The 19,704-nt window shown below is 48.7% G+C and overlaps 1 pseudogene; it reads right to left on the bottom strand.

The window, feature by feature from the left end:
* Positions 1-4,138: 4,138 nt before the first annotated feature.
* On the bottom strand, positions 4,139-5,133 carry LOC117835004 (psbP domain-containing protein 1, chloroplastic-like; annotated as a pseudogene).
* Positions 5,134-19,704: the final 14,571 nt, after the last annotated feature.

Raw genomic sequence — 19,704 nt, 5'->3', positions numbered from 1 at the left:
ACGATGCACAATATGATAGAGAGACGACGAGGACGGAGGAGCTGAGGAGACAAGGATGGGACCTGGGAGAGGATCTGCTCTTCTGGCTCGTGAGCTAGCTCAAGCTGACTCGTTATCTCTAACAAGCTGAAACGATAAGCTCAGCTCATTAGAAAAATGTAATGAGCCTAGCTGATTATGAGTTGAGCAAGCTACGAGCTTTTAACAACAGAGAGGATGATTGGATTCAGATAATATTGTTGGAAGGTGGGCAGTAATCACGCTTAGGTAGAGCAAGCCTGCTCTGCCGGGTTGTCATTCAGATGTCCAGAGCTATCAGATTTCAACATAGAGAAGACTATTTTTTTTGGAGAAATATGGTTATGTGAGCTACCTCAAGCTGACTCCTTATCTCTAACGAGCTGAAACGTAAGCTCAGCTCATTAGAAAATAATGTAATGAGCCTAGCTAGCTGATTACGAGCTGAAACGTAAGCTCAGCTCGTTAGAAAATAATGTAATGAGCCTAGCTAGCTGATTACGAGTTGAGCGAGGTATCAAGCTGTGAGTTTTTAACAACGAAGAGATGATAGGATTCAGATGAGATTGTTGGAGGGTGTGGGCAGTAGTCACGCTCAGGAAGAGCAAGCCTACTCTACCGAGTTATCATTCAGATATCCAGGACTGTCAGATTTCAACATAGAGAAGACTATCTTTGTACACGCACAAGTTCTCAATTCACAAAGTCTGAGAACATATTTGATTGTATACGAATGTCTCTCTATAGACAAGTAAACGCTCTTTTGATTTGTTCCTCTTGGGTGTCACACCTTTTTTCTAACGCAAATGTCGCACTATTTAGAGATGTTAAACTACTTCAGTACTAGCGATCATACCAATCTCATTGCCAACAATGACTATAGATATTCAAGACTCCTCGGTACCTCGATTCACAACATCGGAGAACATGTGTGATTGTATTTGAATGGCTCTAACACACATTATTTTGATTTGTTGAAGTGAGACACTCAATGGATCTTGTTGGCGATCGCTTTGAAAACTTAAAAAAAACTCTGCCTTATGATTATGCAACAGAATTGGATGAGTATCCAAATACCCCCTCCGTTCCATATTGTAGATATTATTATGCATCTAGACATATACTGTATCTAGGTGCATAGCAAAATTTATACACTTAGAAAAGTCAAAACGACCTGCAATTTGGAATGGAGGAAGTATTTTTAGAGCAGTAATATCTAATCTAAGTTTCAAAAAAGAAAAAAAGTCTGCAATCAGCTTGGGTTTACTCTAGTCTCGGTCCACTACTCTAGGAATTCCCAACTTATTGCATGTAGTTTTATGACCATGCAAAGTAGCAACAAGCAGAAACAAATATCAGATCGTCTGATCCAAGGTGTCATAACATAGACCACCATTATATTTATTTAACATCTACTAATATATATCCGTAGTTGACGGTTGCATCCATCAATGGAATCATTACATGATCGTACCAATGAGTACAATTCCCCTCTACCTAAACAATGCTATTATCCTAAGAGCAACTTAAAACTAACAAGACTCTAGTGCTAACGTTGACGCAAACCATCCATGCTCTGATCCTCTTGGTAGTTGCTACTGCTACGACATATATTACCTGAAGACAAAACGAAAAGCAAAGGATATTAGGTGGCGATTACAACACAAATTGCAACAAATCATTCAGAATAAGGTGTGTCAAAGGAGATAAATCACCTGATTGGTGACGCTGAAGGATTGGTAGGCGCCGGCGCCACCATCGGTGGCATTATCGGCGGCACTTGTTGTGCTTTCAAAACACATCACACTATGTTGTTGTCAATCTCCTTGCAGGCCTATCTGATCCATGGATCAAAATAATGTATGGACGACATATGCATGAAGAGAAAGGTTACGAAAAACTTACTATTGCAGGAGAAGAGCGTTTGGAGTGGCAGCATGGCGCCGCAGGCGAGCGGGAGGATGATCATGCGGACGGGGTCGATGGGCAGGGGCATGAGGTCGTTCATGTCACCGGTCATGCCGTGGCAGAGGCAGATGGGGGCGTCGCGGATGATCGACTTGAGGCCGTTGCAGCACTCGGTGGGAGGCGCCGGCACGGTGAGGTTGGTAAGGTAGTCCATGCACGGTATCATGCCGATCAGCGGCGTCATGCACTCCGTCAGCTGAGCCGGCGGCGACGATGGTGGCGGCGACGAAAGGTGGGATGGGACGGCACTGCTGGACGAACTCGGCGACTGCGGCGGGGTATTGTGGAACGTCGACCTGGACGAACTCGGTGACTACGGCGGGGTATTGTGGAACGTCGAGGGGTAAAGCAGTTGGTCTCCCCTGCTTCTTGCTTCGGACGGCTGCACCGTCGTCGCCACCACCACGGCAAAGGCGAAGAAGAGGGCGACGAGCTTGCAGGACGCCATTGGTCTTTTGCCTTGGGGGTGTGCTTGGGATGCTATGGCCGTGGGCTTGTGGTTGATTTCGTGTTGGATGGATGGAGGCGCGGGTTGGTCTGAAATTTATAGTCCTCCTGGTGTCAAGATTGAGGATTTGAACGTGCTGTTGTATGAAGTTTGGACTTCAGTACTGCTGCTTTTGAACTCTGCATTGGTCGTTTATCTTCAGGTAGGCAACGAGTCCGTGGAGCATGAGGTTCTATCTGTAGTTCCTTGTGCCTCTACGAATGATGCAAATGGAACGTACAGAGTACAGACAATCCTGTCAAGCTTAAGTGCATTGTACAGGTAGTCCCATGTCGCAGATAACACCAAGATTGTGTCTGAAATCAATGTTGTACACGTGTTGATCGCATCCGGAAGTCCTGATCCACAAAATCTATAACGAGTAATGTCACTGCCGATTTTTTTCGTCTGTTGTCCGGCTCCCGTCCGTTTCCCACGATTTGCGCGTCCCACCCGTCCCCTCCACCGAAAAATTAAAGACGCGAGTGGCCAATCCCACCCGAAATCCCCGAGCTCGCTCGCCAATCCGATCCGCCCCGTCACCGGTGGATTATCCTCTTCCAGTCCACCGCCAGGCCTTCCATGACCCGGCCGCCCGTGCCCCCGCCCGCTGCGGTGCTGGCCGTCTGCGGTGACGCCGCCGGCGATCTCCGTCGTCTCGAAGCAGACGGTTCGGTCGACCGTCCGTGTCCCATCCTTCTCCTCTTCCGATCCGCCGCCGGCCCTTCCATGACCCGATCGCTCACGCCCCCACCCGCCGCGGTGCCGGCCGTCCGCGTTGGCACCGCCGCCGATCTCTACTTGCGCTCGAACGGCGACGTAAACCAGCGCACGGGACACCGCGGCGGCTGGCGAGCACGTGCGAGGCGCGGGTAGGTAATGGCATCTCTCAAGACTGGTGCGTTCCTCGCTCGCCCGTTGGATTTGGGGGTTATCGTTTTCTAGAGTTTGCAGACGATGCTGAATGGGAGAGGAGGGATGCTGCGCAATGTTGTGACTCCGTTCGGGAAGCTGTTCAATCGGAACACCGCATGTTCATGTGCACGCACACCCAAGTTATTCATCGGTGGTAAATCCTTTCAACCTTTCCCATATGATTTATTTAAGTGGATCGCTTTTCTGTGGTCAGATTTAGAAAGAGAGCATTATCGCACCTGATCAAATTCTTCCTTTTTAATTTCCAATGGGAAGGATGTTAAGTGGTGTGATGGGTTCAATTTGGGGCGTGCTGATGTTGATTATTGCCTTTTATTTCTTGTTATTGTATAATAAAGTGCAGGTCTTTGTTACGATACAAATGAAACAGCTCTCAAGGATGCTTTCTCTCAACATGGCGATGTTATTGCAGGTATTCTTACCAATTTATGAATACGAATGTATGATGTTGTTGCTATGTAAACGTGTGCAGCTGTATCTTGTGTCGGACAACGCAAATCATCCTCTTATTTCTTTGAATATGCACCGCAGTGAAGATGATATGCCATCCGACAACGGGGAAGTCGAAAGGATTTGGCTTCGTTACATTTTCTTCAGAAGACGAAGCTGCTGCAGCAGTGCAGAAGATGAACGGTGAGGCAAGTGCTCCTCACTATCTTCGTCGACATTTCTCAAGCCCAGTTCTCTCGGAACAATGTGCGGCTATGCGCTCACCTCTCTATTGCTAACCCATATTTCCACACTGAAATTGTTTCAGGTGCTTCATGGAAGGACCATTCGGGTGCAGTACTCAGACAGTGGGCGATCTGACACTACCGGTTTAGATGCATAATTGCATTTTCCTTGCCGCGTCTCCAGCAACACATTTTTCATCAACATCCTCCAGTTTTAGTGACAAGGCAGTTCAAGGCAATAGTCAGATCACCCATCTTCTCAAGCCCTCGACAATGTAAGTGGCATAGAGATCCCTGTAAAGCAAAGCACCAGTACACCGTACTACGCTGCCTTGGTGACCCTGAAGGAGTCCATGACTCTCCTGAGGTCCTCTTCTTGCATGAACACCTGCTCCGGCGTCTGCAACCGCAGCTCGTACAGCCACTTGTTCTCGACGCCGAGGACCGACAGGTAGCGCGCCTTTCCCACTCCAGGCTTTGCACCCTGTCCTGCGGCATCACCGCCAGCTCGTGGTTACTCGCATAGGATTTTATGTTCACCTGCAGGAAAGAAACCATGAGCACACACATCTAAGTTTTCAATCCAAGTTTTCTGTCTTTAGTCACCTTAACTTCGTAGTAGAGTTTGCCATCGTCAGCGACCTTGGACAACACCGACAGGACGTTCGATTCGCGCCGAACGACCAGCCTGGTCGACCTGAACTCCGTCAGGTACTGCTTCTTCAGAACTTTCTCTCCGCAGCCTTCTCCGGAGGGCCTAGATCCTCAACGCTGGTGTATTTTGACGACGAAGGGGATGATATCTATCTCGACTGACATGTTCTCATCAAGGACGAAGGGGTCTCTGAAGAATATGTTCGCACCAGCTCCCTTGACTTGGATCCAGCTCTTGGGGTACAGGAAGGTGTAGCCGTCGAATGTGTCAATGTATTCCCTGAATGCGCCGCCGGTTGTCTCAGCTAGGGTGATCTGTTTTGGTCCTAAGATTAGGCCTGTTGAAGTGGATGGCATTGTTGACAACACATTCCTCCTGGGAACTGCAGAAATATTAGTTGCTCGCAGTTTGCGAAGGTGTCATATTTGAAGACAAGTAATAATCAAGCAATGAAAAGATTCTTCAATAATCTGTGAAGTGCAGTTGTTTTTTCCAACTGTTGTATTTATTTTGCAAAAAAGTTCCTCAACTTTTTCATAATCAATCCACAGTCCTTGCAAAAAGGTCCCTAAACTTTTCTGCAATTGTGGAGGTAGAGGTGCTCGGGCGAGCCTCAACATCGGGGTCAGGGCTACCCGCGTCGGGGTCGAGCCGCCCGTACCGGCCGGCCTTGCCTGATCTTCTGTCGCCGCCGTGGAGCTGGAGTTGGCCGACCACCCGTGCCGTTGGGGTAGTTTGTATTTGTTGGCGCTAGAAATCGGTCAGCCGAATCCCCAGCGTCTCACACACGACCCAGAAGAATCTGCTTAACTCCTGTTCGGGTGATTGCCCTGGTGTGGTGCGGCGTGCCAGCCAATCTGACCTGTTGATTGGCAAGGAAGAATACGTGTCAGATCCGGAGGCTTCGATCGGCTAAATTTCCGATCTCGAGAAAGCTTATCAGCGAATCGGCCGATTTGCCGTAATAAAGAAATCGGCTATGAAGCAGCCGATTACTGGGCAGCGTGGATCAAAAACTACTGGAGTAATCAATACAACGCTACAGTGACAACACTAGGAATAGATCTAGTCGGCTATGTGTAAAATAAGTAAATTAAACAGCAAAACATGAGAAAAGCCGAAACTGCCGATTCCTAGCTGGATAACTAGTGATAAAACTAGAAAAACAGGTAAAACCTATGATTCTAGTAAATATCGATAACTAGTGAATAAATCTAAACGAAACTACAGCGATGCGCCTGAAGTTAAAGCTTAGAATTTACTCGGTAAACGGAACTTACAAGATCGGCCGGAGATCAAGTTGATGCAGCCCCGCCAACCCGTACGAACTCGTGAAAAAGAAGAAAGTATTTGGCGAAGTCGCCTGCTTGAAAGTAAGTACGAGGAAATAGTAATTTGTTGTATTGAGTTGTTCATGATTACAGATCTACAAAGGTGGCTATTTATAACCCCGTACAGACGACTCCTTATCTGACTAGAACTCTATCCCTAATTCAAATAGAAAACGAATATTTACAAGTACGATTCGTACTAGGTAGATTATTATGCGCTTCATGGGCTGATTCCCTTATAATCCTTTCTAAGCCCATACCGGCCCAACTATTCCAACCTCCTAATCAGCCGATTTTCCTATCGGCAAAGGGTAACCGATCGGGAACAAAGCGCGTCCGATCCCAAACCCCAAGGGTTAAGTGAGGTGGAATTCTAAAGATTTATCGGCCGATCCTGGACTGTAGCATCGGCCGATCCTGGATTGTAGCACCATCCAACCGATCTTTAACTGTAGCGCCACTCGGCCGATTTCCAACTGTCACCCCTGCATCCTGCTGTATCTTCTCATTTCTTCTTCTCCTGACGCCGATTTTACTTGTGCCGAAATCTGGCGTCAACACATGCCCCCCAGTTTCGGAGTAAAACATAGTCTTTACTTTGAAATTCTTTTCAACTTCCCCTCCGAAACAACCGCAATGAAAATATCCTTCCGTTTCGTGGTCTTCAACCTGATGATTGCAATCTTTTCAAAACGGGCGCCCACGACAACCACTACTCCTGAAAAACTCGAAACGCCGGCGCGATAAAAATTCCATTTTTACCCTTCCTCAGGCCCCCTTTAAATATCAGCACACCCCGCACTTCTTTTCGAGCTCACGTCCTTCTTTCTCAGCGCGCGAGCCTTCTTCTTCCTCCAGCACTTTCCCTTAGTTCCACAGCTTTCCGGCACCATCTTCCTGTCGCTTTTCTCCCTCCCCTCCAATGGCGGCACCTTCAGGCAACTCACCCGCGCGCGATGCTCCAGAAATAGCGCCTCCGGCGGAAGTAGCGACAGTGGTGGCTCCATCGTCGGAAGAAAGAGCTCCATTGAAAGCCGAAGCTTCTTCCGAGATCCCAATGGTGATCCCAATAGCAGCCTCATCCTCCGCAGCTGCACCGGCGGTCACGCCGACTACAAGGAACTTCATCCCAGAGGTCATTACCGAATCCTTCCTCTATCGGCAATACATTTACTTTAGATCTATTTCTTACTTTCGCACCCCCTTTCCTTTTTTAGGCGGTTAGACATCGCATCACTATCCATCTTACGGGAAATCCCGGTCTTGTCTGCCTCGGACCCATGGGGAACTCAGATCCAACCGAGCTCATTAATTTGGAAACCCATAGAATCCCCTTCAAACAATCCACCATGGACCTGGATCACTGGCTGGGCACCTTTAGGTCTTGGCCGAATGAAACTCCCAGTTGGAGGGAGTGATACCAGTGGATAGCCAAACCCAAGAGGGTCCAATGGGACGAGCTCAAAATCGGCCAATGCATCAACCTATCTCTGTCCCAGATGGAGCGAAATGAACCATTAGTGATAGCAGCCTCTTACTTTTGGTCTGATGCTCTCAATGCATTCTTGTTTGGACATGGACCTATGACCCCCACACTGGCCGATGTGGTTCTGCTGACCGGCCTAGACATTTCCTCCCCGGACACCCATTTCCACCTCTTAGCCGCAACATCGCATCAACTGGACACGAGGGGAATCGGCGGGTGGAAAGGCTTTATTAGATGCAACAAAAGGGCCGGATCCATTGAGAACAGGGAGCACACGGCCTTCCTAATGATGTGGTTGGAGAAACACTTCTTTTGTGGGAGAGCAGCTGGCCCATCAACCAATACCCAAGCTTTAGCCGAAGCACTATCAGTAGGAACTCCTGTTCCTCTTGGAAAACACTTGCTAGGAGCGGCATACCACATGCTTCACCAAATTGGCATCAAACTTTCCAAGGGGGAGCCAATTGGAAATCCAGGCGGACCCTGGTGGTTCATTAATTTGTGGCTGAACCTGTATATGAGCAAGATTTCTCAGCAGAGGGTGGAACACATGACGTTCCCCAACATCGAATCGGCAGATGATCCCACTGCCCGACGCCGATGCACATCTTTTGGTGAAGCAGCGTCGGCCTTCCCCGATTGTCTGTACTCTGCTACAAAAGTGGCCAAGTACTTCCGATGCTTTTACAACGGTTTTAATGAAGATGCAACCGTCTGGTTTCCTTATCGGCGAGATGACCCAATCTTCGAGCTCCCAACTTGCTTTGACTCGACTACTGGTCGATTCGACGAGGACCTCACAGATGAGTTAATTAAACCGGGAATTCTGCTAGCCAACTTCTTCTCAGGGAAAGATGCTCCTACGTATGAGTTTTACAATCCCTCTGCTGCAGCACGTCAACTCGACATGGGTCAGCTGCCGATTCAAGTGTATTTTGCTGGCCGAGCTAAGTTCAGAGATGGGCTTACAACAGGTCTTGACTATAGTCGGCTGCGAGACCGGATCCCAGACTTCACCACTATTGAATTGAACGACTGGATAGTAGCTCCCTTCGCTGTCCAACCTTTCAAGCTTTGGTGGACTGAATGGAAACAATACCTTTTCTGCAACTCCGCGTCGGCATACTGCAATCTCCTGGATCCAACCAACATCGACCCGAACGCCGAGGTATTTTTCCTTAGCCGATTTTTACTCTTTTATCAACGCGGTTGAATACTAACATCTTGCTATTGCTTCAGTCCGAGAACCGTGTCCCCCCAACACGCAGCCAGAGTGGTCGGCCAATAGAAGATCATCATCCATACACCACCTTCCCTCTTATCGGCTATGATGCCCCTTCCGTGGACGTGATTGCTGGCCGATCGAAGCAGGCGCAGAAGAAGGTTACCAAGAAGACCAGCCGTCGAGTTCGAGCCCGTATAGAATCGGCGGATCCTCCCACGATCGTATCGGCAGAAACTTTGGCCGCACCGCCTCTTCAAGCTGCCAGAGAGATAGACACTCAAGTTGTCACGCAAGCTGGGGCGGCCGCTGCATCACTACTGGTAGAGGCCGCGCAGGCAAACTCATGTTTAATCCTTCCAATTGTTGTCTCAATACTAACTCCTCTTATCTTAGACGTCGCAGATCACTCCTATGGACCCACAACAATCGGCAGCAACCCAATCGGTCACCGATGCGCCCCCGCTTCCATCCGTCGAGGTATAACACTCTTCCACCGATTCCCTTAGTATTTGAATGACGTGCTCATTCAACCCTTTGACACAGGTCATCGGTACGCCAAGCGCTCCTCAACCAATGGTCCCCTCCCGGGAAGCTGGTCCAAGCATAGCACCAATCATCGTAGAGTCCTCTTCTTCCGATGAACCCATGGCACCAGCCCCTGAACCGAGGATAACGGTTCCCCAAATGCAGCTTGAGGAAATCCGATTCAAGGAGGTAAGAGACCTTTCACCTTTATTTAGCCGATTTGCTATCACCATCGGCTGATTTGTTTTTTTTCTTGACTTATTATTTCCAGGAACAAGACACCCGTGGCAACAGTCTCTTCTCATTTGCGGTCACCCTCTCTGATGACGAAGAAGTCGCCTCCCACCAAGTCACTTTGAGCTCCATCCCTGACGACGTCCGAGCCAAACTTACCAACATCCGATCCCTTCTTCAAGAATCAAGAAGACATCGGCCGACTGGTAGAAGATGCCTCGCCGATTCGGCAGCTTTTTGGTGACGTCAGCGGACAGGTGCCAGAAGAAGTGGAGGAAGCCTTGGCGCCGGCCGCGTATATCGAGTCGATGAGGATCCCAGTTTTCAGGGCCCTGCGTCACATGGCCGATCGCGCCAAGTTGGCCAAGACTCGTGAAGAAGAAGATACGTACAAACGTCAAGCCCAAGAGGTGCATCAACGCATTCATTTTCTGGAAGACTCTCGCCCAGGAATCGTCGGCACGATAGACCACCTCAAACGCCGAAGAGCAGAGCTTGCCAAGGAAATGGAGGAGGTGACCAAAGCCATAAACGCCGAAGAGAAGAGGCTTCAAGAACTCCCATCCGTCATCGCCGATCTGAAACGGGAGAGGCAGCATCTGGCCCACAAGGCCCTAAAACTCCACCGCAATATGCCAGAAGTCCCTGGATCGGCAGATGATGATCAGCGGGTCCTAGACTCTGCCGATCAGATCCGGCGCCGAGCGATTTCGGCTATCGATTCCCTTCTAGGTAGCCTGTAAAAGTACTGGCTATTTTTGTACGAACATTTAATGACCCCTTTGACCACCCTTCGCGGCGCCTTTTATTTATTGCCTTTCTCACTTCCGACGGGACGCGCCTTACCAAATATCTACGCCTCCTTTTCTTATAAATGCCGGCCTAGACCCCCTTCCCGAGAGTACCAGTTTAGCTCGGTTTCACCTTCTCAACCTGCTTTCGTCGGTGCGATTTTCGGTCATGTCTTCTTCATCCTCTTCCTCTTCCTCTGTTAACCAGGTGAAAATTTTGCCTTTGATCTTTCTTCTCAGTTTAGCTCTTCTGAAGGGAATCACCTTTTTAATCGTTCTTTTCTTCAGCCACGGCGCCTTAGCCCCGAACTCGAACGCGCCATCGAGCTCATGCACTCTGATGAACCGTTGTCGTCAGAGGACAAGGATTTAATCAAGGCTCATCGCGACGAACTTCAAGAGCATGTCCCTGCTAACATCCGACGGATCTGGGATTTTCTGGACGGCAACGCCCGCCGGCGACCTCAAGCCGACAGAAGTCATCCGCTCCCTCCACGAGTCACCCTTGAAGATGCAGCAACAGGGACATCGCGCCCGGCCATGGACCGGAGCCACCCTCTCCCCCGTCAAGTCGAAGCGGAGGCTTCGATGAAAGAGATAGAAGAAGAGTACATCCGTCTTATGATAGAATTAGGTCGGGCTGAGAGAGATCTAAGAAAGGGTGTGGTTAATTATGTTTTGTTCTAAGGGCGACTTGTACCTTGTCGGTCGTGTAACCCACCGTCCGTACCGAATGAATACATCAACCGGTTTGGACGATTACATGTTTTCTCTAGACGAACTTTTTTGTATCGGCTGTGTGCTGTTTTATCGTGGTCGATTCTTTATGCTCCGACCCATATACTAGGGTAATATCTTTTCAAGTACCTCCCATTCAGAGCCCTAGTAAACTCTTCTCCTTCAATTTTTTCCAAAATATAAGCGTTTCCTGGAGCACATCTGCCGATTTTATACGGCCCTTCCCATGTAGGGGACCACTTTCCGAATTTAGGATCTTTCGACCCAATCGGCAACACTAACTTCCAAACCAGGTCCCCTGGAGAGAATTGTTTGACTTTGACCTTCTTATCGTACCACCTGGCCACTTTCTTCTTGTTTTCCTCAATGCTTATCAAAGCTCTCAATCGTTAGCCAGCCAAGTCATCAAGTTTCCTTTTCATGAGTGATGAGTAGTCATCGGCCGTTAACTGGTCCTGGAGCGAAATGCGCCTCGACCCGCCCTTGATTCCCACGGTAGTACTGCATCGTGACCGTACACCAACTAATAAGGGGATAACTTGGTGGCCCCATGGCAAGCCATCCTGTATGCCCATAGGGCTTCAGTTAGACATAGATGCCATTTTTTCGGCTGCTCCTCTATCTTCCTCTTGATTAACTTAATTATCCCCTTGTTGGAGGATTCGGCCTGGCCGTTAGCTTGGGCATAATATGGAGAGGAGTTTAATAATTTGATTCCCATATCGGCTATGAATTCTTCGAATTCTCCTGATGTGAACATTGTTCCCTGATCGGTTGTGATAGTCTGGGGAATGCCGAATCGGTAGACGATATGGTCCCTTACGAAGTCGACCATGGTAGCCGATGTCACGGCTCTTAACGGAATTGCTTCCACCCATTTGGTAAAGTAATCGGTGGCCACCAGAATAAATTTGTGCCCTTTGCTTGATGGAGGATAAATTTGGCCGATAAGGTCTATTCCCCATCCTCTGAACGGCCATGGTTTGATAATGGGATTCATGGCCGACGCGGGCGCACGTTGGACATTCCCGAATTTCTGACAATCCTGGCATCTCTTATAATATTTGAAGCAATCTTCGAGGATCGTTGGCTAGTAATACCCATTATTCCTGATCATCCATTTCATCTTATGGGCCGACTGGTGGGCTCCACACCCCCCCTCATGGATTTCTCCCATCAGAGTCTTAGCCTCTTCTATTCCCAGACACTTGAGCAAGACGCCGTCAATTGTTCGATAGAATAAGTCGTCTTCTAGCAGTACGTATTTGGTAGCATGGAAACGCACCCGCCGATCCACTTTCTTAGACGGATCTTTCAGGTAGTCGGCAATCTCTTTTCGCCAGTCATCGGCCGCGAGTTCCAGAGCCATAGCGCCTAGAATGTGCCGATATCCAAATGCGTGATGGGCGAGTTTGTTGGCATCCTCGCTGTGATCCCTTGGGATGTGTTCGATTACTGCCGATTTGAATTCTTTTAAAAGCTGCAGGCAATCCTCGTAATAAATTCTCAACACGTCGTCCTTGCATTCGGACCTCCCTGTTAATTGATCCACAATAAGCATGGAATCCCCGAAGACTTCGACAGAATCGGCCTTGACTTCTCTTAGTAATTGTAATCCCTTCAATACAGCTTGGTACTCTGCTTGATTGTTAGTGGCGGTGGCTTCTATCGGCAGAGAAAAATCATAGCTTGCCCCCCGAGGCGATATGAGGATGATGCCGATTCCTGATCCGACCCCACATGACGATCCATCAAAGTATAAAGTCCAAGGTACCGGTTCCACGAAGGCAGTCTCTGGTCCGCAGTGTTGGGCGACGAAATCGGCCATGACCTGACCCTTGACGGCTTTCGCCGATTCAGAGCGTAGGTCAAACTCTGACAAAGCTAAGATCCATTTGCCGATTCGTCCAGAGACAGCATGTATTTTTACCACGTCGTCTTTGCATACGACCACACATTCCGCCGACAGCAAATAGTGCCTGAGTTTGGTGCATGAGAAGTAAAGGCATAGGCACAACCGCTCCACTGGCGGATACCTTGTTTCGGCGTCCAGAAGTCTTCTACTGACATAATAAATTACTCGTTCCTTTCCTTCGAACTCCTGGACTAGAGCCGACCCAATGGCCTTTTCATCGGCTGATAAATATAATTTAAAAGGCTTACCAGTTTGAGGAGGGACCAATACCGGTGGTGAGACCAAGTACTGCTTGATATCTTCTAGTGCCTTTCGTTGCTCTTCCCCCCATATAAACTCCTGGTCGGGCTTCAACTTTAATAATGGTGTGAAGGCTTGGATTCGCCCAGACAGATTAGATATGAACCTTCTAATGAAATTCACCTTGCCGATTAAAGATTGCAATTCAGTTTTATTCTGTGGGGCCACGACCTTGTTGATAGCCGCTATGGTCTTCCGATTGATTTCTATTCCTCGCTCATGCACCATGAATCCTAAGAACTGTCCGGTGGACACGCCGAAGGCGCATTTATTCAGGTTCATCTTCAGCCCGTGTTTCTTAGTGCATTCCAACACTTTTCGCAAATCGGCCAGATGCTCTTCGTGTCCTTTGGACTTGACTACGACGTTGTCGATGTAGATTTCCACCAGTATGCCGATGAGTTTGTGAAATATGTAGTTCATGGCTCTCTGATATGTGGCGCTGGCGTTTTTCAAGCCAAAAGTCATCACCACCCACTCGAATAAACCAAGGTGGCCTGGGCATCTGAAGGCTGTTTTGGGTATGTCTTCTTCGGCCATAAGTATTTGATTGTACCCAGCATTTCCGTCCATGAAGCTAATAATCTTGTGTCCTGCGGCAGCGTCTATCAGCACATCGGCTGTTGGCATGGGGTATCCGTCCATCGGTGTGGCCTGATTAAGATTCCTGAAATCAACGCACACGCATAGCTTTCCGTTCTTCTTGTATACTGGTACAATGTTGGAGATCCACTCGGCATAACGGCATTGCCGAATAAATTTTGCTTCGATTAGTCGAGTTATTTCGGCTTTTATGTTTGGAAGAATTTTAGGATTGCACCGCCGTGCAGGCTGTTGATACGGCCGATATCCTGGTTTTATGGGTAGCCGATGTTGAACAATAGATCGATCTAATCTGAGCATCTCATGATACTCCCAAGCAAAACAATCCTTAAATTCTCTTAACAAACTTGTCAGTTTACATTTGTATTCTGGGTCTAAATTTGCACTAATATAAGTCGGCCTTGGTTTAGTGCCATCGCCTAAGTTTATCATCTCTAATGAATCGGCCGACGTGAACCCGTGCCCTAGCTTCCCATCTTCTCGGGCGAACTGATCCATTTAATCTGAGTCTTCGGAGCCGACTGCTCGGATCGGCTGTCGGCCAAAATCGGAGACCTTCAAGAAGTCAGTATCCCATACTCTACCGGATATGCACTTGACGGTTTCGCAGCTCCACTGCTGCGTGTCGGCTGCTGCGATGCTGTATGTGGAGTCGGCGTTGACCACCTCGATGTTGTCGCCGACCCATTGTACAAGACATTGGTGCATCGTCGATCGGATGCAGCAATTTGCATGTATCCAGTCTCGGCCGAGTAGCATGTTGTAGGATCCCTTGCCATTAATAATAAAGAAAGTGGTGGGAAGGCTCTTACTGCCGATGGTGAGGTCGACGCAGAGGGCGCCGCGAGCGGGGGATACGTTGCCCTCGAAGTCCTTGAGCATCATGTCTGTCTTGGTCAAGTCATCATCGCTTTTCCCAAGCTTCCGGAGCACGGCATATGGCATGATGTTGACTGCCGCTCCTCCGTCTACCATCAATCTGGTGAGGGGTCGGCCATTGACATGTCCTTTAAGGAACAACGCTTTCAGGTGTTGCCGCTTGTCGTCTTCGGGCTTCTCGAATGTGGCTGTCATTGGCTCCAAAGCCAATTGTGCCATCTGTTCTTTTATCGCCGATATATCTTGTCGGTCGGCAGGAGTCATAAATTCCATCGGCAGTATGAAAACCATGCCGATGTCGGTTGCCGATTCATCGCCTGCCGATTCGTCGCCTTCTCTGTCGTTTCTTTTGGGGTGCCATACCTGAGACCTGCCTTTCCTCTTGTCCATCGTGTACCATTGTTCTTCCTCCTGCTGTTCCCACTGGCGGAGACGTTGGATCCTTCGTTTTTGAGATTTGGTCAATCCGTCGGGACACGGGGTTTACTGGTTTGGTTCTTGGCCTGGCGCGTTCCCATTCCGATTCGCGCCCTAAAGGGTTTTCGTCTGTCACTCGAGCATCGGCCATCTCTTCAAGCCGACTGTGGACGCTGGCCCTGTTTTCTAGCCGGTCATGTTGATTAAACCTGCCCCCCGGCCTATCATGGCGTCTGTCTTCCGACTGGTCATATCGGTCACTTTTGCCCCCCAGCCGATCACGCACGGGAGGGCGCTGGTCGTCTTGGTCGCGCCAGTTCCTGTTGATCGGTTCTGGTCTCCCGTCTCTGGAGCGAGACCTGTTGAACGGCCGATTGTTCTGATACGGGCCGTTGCGCTCAGGGCAATTATCGGCCGAAGGTAGCCTGAGGTTGCTTTCCCAACAGTGGATGAAGAACGGGCACCTCCAGTGATCTTCATGTCGCCGCATCGCTTCTTCTCGGGATCTTGAGCGTTCGTGTTGCCGCTAATATTTATTGAGCAGGAATTGGGAAGTAATGTGTGGCTCACCTGATTCGCCATCATCGTCTTCCATCCGCCGCTTCCCTTTGACATCTTCAGGCGTCGCTTGATTTCTGGGGTTTACGGCACCACTCTTTTTAGCCGATTCGGATGTCAGTACATTGGTTTGGAGCGAGCTCTTCCCTGTATCAACCATGTTGGTGGGGAAGGGGTGCTGGTCGATCTTCATCGGCTTGGCTGATTTTGTTGGTACTTCGAATTTAAGTCTGCCCTGCTCAATGGCCGACTGTATCTGCTGCCGGAAGATTTTGCACTCATTAGTATCATGGGATGTAGCGTTGTGCCACTTGCAATATTTCATCTTCTTCAATTGTTCGGCAGAAGGTATCGTATGATATGGCGAGAGCTTGATCTGTCCTTCCTGGAGGAGAAGGTCGAAGATTTTATCGGCTTTCGACGTGTCAAAGCCGAACGTTTCTGGCTCTTTCTTGCCGAACGGGCATGATATCAGCTTCTTTCCCTTGACCCACTCCGCAAGACCGACCTCAGCATCTTCTTCGACTTCAACTTCTTCTAGGAATGCAACCTTCTTCTGGAAGTTCCTCCGTGGATCGAAAGAACGTACCTCCTGTCCAGACAATCGGTGGACGATTTGGCTTAAGCTCTCAAACTCCTGTGAGGCGTACTTTTCTTTGATATGGGGCAGGAGACCTTGAAAGGCTATATCAGCCAGCTGTGCGTCGTTTAGAGTCAAAGAGTAGCATTTGTTCCTGATTTCCCGAAACCTCTGTACATATGAGGATATCGGCTCGTCGCTTCTTTGCTTGAGGCTGGTCAAATCGGACAGCTTCATCTCATGCACCCCGGCGTAGAAGTATTTATGAAACTGTTTCTCCAAATCGGCCCATGTAATAATCGAGTTGGGCGGTAAAGTCGTGAACCACTGGAAGGCCGACCCAGATAAGGATGACGAGAATAGCCGCACCCGTAGAGCATCTTGCGCCGCTGCCTCTCCGCATTGGATGATGAATCTATTCACGTGTTCCACGGTTGAAGTGTCATCCATCCCCGAGAACTTGGTGAAGTCAGGAACTTTATACCGATGGGGAAACGGCAGCAGGTCGTATGTAGACGGGTACGGTGTCCTGTAAGTGTAAGTTTGTACCTTCGGCTTCAAGCCGAATTGTTCCTGAATCACTTCTGCTATACGTGCCGACCAGTCCGGCTGTTGCTGGTAAACTGTTGGCTGAGGGACTGGCACGTGCTAGTATATCGGAGGCGGGACGGCTTGATGCTGAGTGAAAGTATGTGGCATCTGATGTGTTATAGCCGGCTGTGTGTTCAGGGTCGGCTGTTTGAATGAACCACCCGTTTCATCATATAGTACGAGCTCTGCTGCTTTGCTCATCTCTGGTGCGACAGGCTGGTACGGCGGCATAGTTGGTCGAGTGGTTGCCTGGAAAGATGCCTGGAATTGGGGACTTCCCTGACTGGCCGATTGATCCTGAACGGCCGTAGCTGATGGTGCCCCCCAAGGTGCTGGGCTAACTGGAGGGAACGGCGCAGAGGACAGCTGAACGGGGTGTGGCTGGAGGTGTTGGGTGCCATTGTACCCCATAGGAATTGATGATGAGGAAACGCCTGAACCCCCAACAGGAAATTGGATCGGCTGAGAAGCCGAATTCAAATAACCCTTGTTTGGTGGAATCGGCTGAGTATATGCCAGTCCCTTGTACCCTTGAGATACTCCGTTAGCCAAGGAGCTGATGACGGCATTGTATACCGTATTTGCAAGTACCGGGGATTGATCAATGAAGGCTTGATACACGGACTGCTGGACCATCTTGGCCATCTTGTCCGAGTCCTCGGTGATTGTGATCTGGCGGGGAGTTGGAAACGGAGACTTCTTGATAGTCTCCCCGCTTCTGGTGCGACTGAAGGACTGCAGGCAAGCCTTCCGGTATTGTGCCGTCTGCTTCTCTAGCTCTTCCTTCTGGTCGTCCCTGAGATCTGCCTCTGTCACTTCGATGACATTATCTTCGGAGACTTCAGCAGCTTTTGACATGGTGGCGGTTGTATTGGTCCCACCGAGCGTGCCAAAAGTGTGTTGGCGCTAGAAATCGGTCAGCCGAATCCCCAGCGTCTCACACACGACCCGGGAGAATCTGCTTAACTCCTGTTCGGGTGATTGCCCTGGTGTGGTGCGGCGTGCCAGCCAATCTGACCTGTTGATTGGCAAGGAAGAATACGTGTCAGATCCGGAGGCTTCGATCGGCTAAATTTCCGATCTCGAGAAAGCTTATCAGCGAATCGGCTGATTTGCCGTAATAAAGAAATCGGCTATGAAGCAGCCGATTACTGGGCAGCGTGGATCAAAAACTACTGGAGTAATCAATACAACGCTACAGTGACAACACTAGGAATAGATCTAGTCGGCTATGTGTAAAATAAGTAAATTAAACAGCAAAACATGAGAAAAGCCAAAACTGCCGATTCCTAGCTGGATAACTGGTGATAAAACTAGAAAAACAGGTAAAACCTATGATTCTAGCAAATATCGATAACTAGTGAATAAATCTAAACGAAACTACAGCGATGCGCCCGAAGTTAAAGCTTAGAATTTACTCGGTAAACGGAACTTACAAGATCGGCCGGAGATCAAGTTGATGCAGCCCCGCCAACCCGTACGAACTCATGAAAAAGAAGAAAGTATTTGGCGAAGTCGCCTGCTTGAAAGTAAGTACGAGGAAATAGTAATTTGTTGTATTGAGTTGTTCATGATTACAGATCTACAAAGGTGGCTATTTATAACCCCGTACAGACGACTCCTTATCTGACTAGAACTCTATCCCTAATTAAAATAGAAAACGGATATTTACAAGTACGATTCGTACTAGGTATATTATTATGCGCTTCATGGGCTGATTCCCTTATAATCCTTTCTAAGCTCATACCGGCCCAACTATTCAAACCTCCTAATCAGCCGATTTCCCTATCGGCAAAGGGTAACCGATCGGGAACCAAGCGCGTCCGATCCCAAACCCCAAGGGTTAAGTGAGGTGGAATTCTAAAGATTTATCGGCCGATCCTGGACTGTAGCATCGGCCAATCCTGGACTGTAGCACCATCCAACCGATCTTTAACTGTAGCGCCACTCGGTCGATTTCCAATTGTCACCCCTGCATCCTGCTGTATCTTCTCATTTCTTCTTCTCCTAACGCCGATTTTACTTGTGCCGAAATCTGGCGTCAACAGTATTAAAAAAATACAGCCTTCAAACTTAATAATTTCCATCCTTAGCTTTGTTTTTATTTACGAAGCCCAACAACGATTGCGCTAGCATCATCATCATACATCTTGATGCCGCTCCCATCATAGGTCGCCTTCTACCACGGCAATGGGACTCCGAACAGCGGTACGCCACTCAGAGCTGTGCCCGCCCCCGCTTTCGTTGGAATGCACGAGTTCCATGTGTGGGTTCCACGTAATAAACAAATAGCATCAAACCACCCACAAATATCTTCTACTACTATACTTGCAAAGGGATGACTACTAGGGGCAACATACCACCATATTGTGAAGCGAATCTAACATATAAGCAACAAGCAAATAATAATGTAAGAGTAAATAAGGACCCTTAGCAACGTACAGGCATTTCTGCTAATTACAAGTAAAGCAACACTATGCAGACAACCCGATTGGATTTAAATCGTAATTAGAGCCGATTACTTATTTCTGCTGGTTGATGGATCAGGCAGGACTGTTGCTGTGAAATTGGCAAAAAAAAAACAATGGCTCCCAAATTCTGTGTGCCTTTTCTCACTTTAATGCTGCTACAAGATGATTTGATTCAGGTTCGGCCCAAGGCCCAAAGCCCACCTGTTAATTCGGTCCAGTGGTCTACCTCCATACCAGAAATCAGCGGTCCAGTGGTCTACCTCCGTACCAGAAATAAGAATGAGAACTCGAGATTTGGAGGTTCCAACTCTGTTGAGGGGAA

Source organism: Setaria viridis, chromosome 9 (assembly GCF_005286985.2).
Source record: "Setaria viridis chromosome 9, Setaria_viridis_v4.0, whole genome shotgun sequence".
In the NCBI taxonomy this organism is placed as follows: Eukaryota; Viridiplantae; Streptophyta; class Magnoliopsida; order Poales; family Poaceae; genus Setaria; species Setaria viridis.
This window is presented reverse-complemented; position numbering and strand designations above follow the sequence as displayed.